Here is a 1897-nt window from a genome sequence, read left to right as displayed (position 1 = left end):
CCGAAGCTGAGTATATGGTACTCACAGAAACAGCCAAAGAAGCACTTTGGCTAAAGGAGACTTTGTGTAAATTAGGTCTTCTTAATCCAAATGATACCACCAGGGGCACCGTGGGGGGGAGCGGGTACTAACCTGGGACCGGGCCTGTTGTAGGGACCTAGGCTTTGCAGTACTGCTGAGGCCAGGGACAGATCCAGAGAGGGTCGGGACTATCAATGTGATCGTCCCCCCTGTAACACACAGCGTCACTGCTGGTGTATACTGGGTATATTGAGTGATAGACATGGTCAGCTGCTGCTGTGATAGGGATGGTGTTAGGTCCTGTCTCGCTCTGATGCAGCCAATCAATGTCCAGCATTGCTGTGCTGGGGGGATGGGAGGAGACAGTGTGGTGTTGCTGTGGTAACCAGGCGGTGTGGAGCTTGGTCAATCACTGCTGGCCCTGGGGTAGGAGCTGGAAATGGAGCTCTGAGACGGGAGCAGCGCCGAAGACTGGCCTTACTGCTGCGCATGTGCAAGTTGACAATGACTTTTCTTGCTCTGTTCTCCAATACAGTGGTGCCATTGAGTATCTCCTGACGGAAATTGTGCCTACATGACACTATGGAGCCTGCATATAGCGCTATGTCATCACCGCTTGGCACCGCATACATTCTACAGCCACCAAAAAGTGTATGTACAGGTGTGTGTTCCATATACTGCACACCACCTGTGTTATACAATTCCTGGCTGGACCTGTTACAATTATATTGTGTTCTACCTGGTTAATAAATAAATCCCTGGTTAAGCTAGTTATCATTTGAATCTACCTCCATCGCACACTGCTGACATCTATAGGTTCTGCCAATAATCATCACCTTGCCTTTCGCTGTGATTCTGCAGCAGATGATTAGTGAAAATTAAAATGTTAGCTGAACACATGGCCTATTATCAGCCTACACTTCCTCCTCATTCATTGTAAATGTTCCTTTTTTCTCATCCTGTATTGTCTGACCCTCACTAAGCTATTATACAACGTATGATAGTAAGAGGTTACTGGGGTTGACTTTATTTCAGTTGTCATATTAATTGATTTTCAGATTGTAAATTACATTTTAACATATTACTGAATTATCCACTTGCTATATAATATGACACCACCTTAGAACCAATTGACCATCTTGCTAATTTTTCAATAAGGCCTTTTTCGTTTCGCCCTATACATGAAAAGTTTACCATATATAGGGGGATCATTTCCCATGCTAGATCAACGAGCAGGGCCATCCGGATTTACATCATGAAGATATGGACTTGAATAAACCATAAGAAGAAACTCGACCAAGTAACAAAAAGGGATGAAGAGGATGGTGGTGATATAGAGACATTAGACATTATACATATACTGTCATTCCACTCTGGTTACGCCCAATCTCGACCGATCTTGAAAGCTAAGCAGAGTTGGGCCTGGTCAGTACCTGGATGGGAGACCTCCAGAGAATACTGGGTGCAGTATATGTCAATTCTCTCCATGAAAGGATCATGTAACAGCAATATTTTGAAGAATAAATATACAAAGAATGTGATAGAATGACATTGTGAATGGACTTTATTTTCATCAGAGGTTTTCTATTTATTTAAATACCAATGCAAAGTCTATGCTGCGAAAAGCATGGGCTCTATGGACGTTTTCACTTAGAAGATACTTTATTATGATAACAGATATGATTCTAACACTAAAATTATCTTAGGCTAACTGTGTATCGTTTATATCAGTTAACCGATCACCCTGTGTTTATATATACTCTCAGATACTTAGGTGTTCCTAAAACAAATAATAATAGGCTGATTACAAAGAAATAGCCATAAAGGTTCTTTTTATTATTATGTTTATTAACCGCAGATTGGGAGAGACACGCAT

General features: G+C 42.0%; 1 pseudogene; it reads left to right on the top strand.

The window, feature by feature from the left end:
• Positions 1 to 1376: 1376 nt before the first annotated feature.
• LOC148542482 (5S ribosomal RNA) lies at positions 1377 to 1495 on the top strand (annotated as a pseudogene).
• Positions 1496 to 1897: the final 402 nt, after the last annotated feature.

The sequence above is a fragment of the Taudactylus pleione genome, unplaced genomic scaffold (assembly GCF_031769625.1).
Source record: "Taudactylus pleione unplaced genomic scaffold, aTauple2 ptg000012l, whole genome shotgun sequence".
Classification (NCBI taxonomy): Eukaryota; Metazoa; Chordata; class Amphibia; order Anura; family Myobatrachidae; genus Taudactylus; species Taudactylus pleione.
This window is presented reverse-complemented; position numbering and strand designations above follow the sequence as displayed.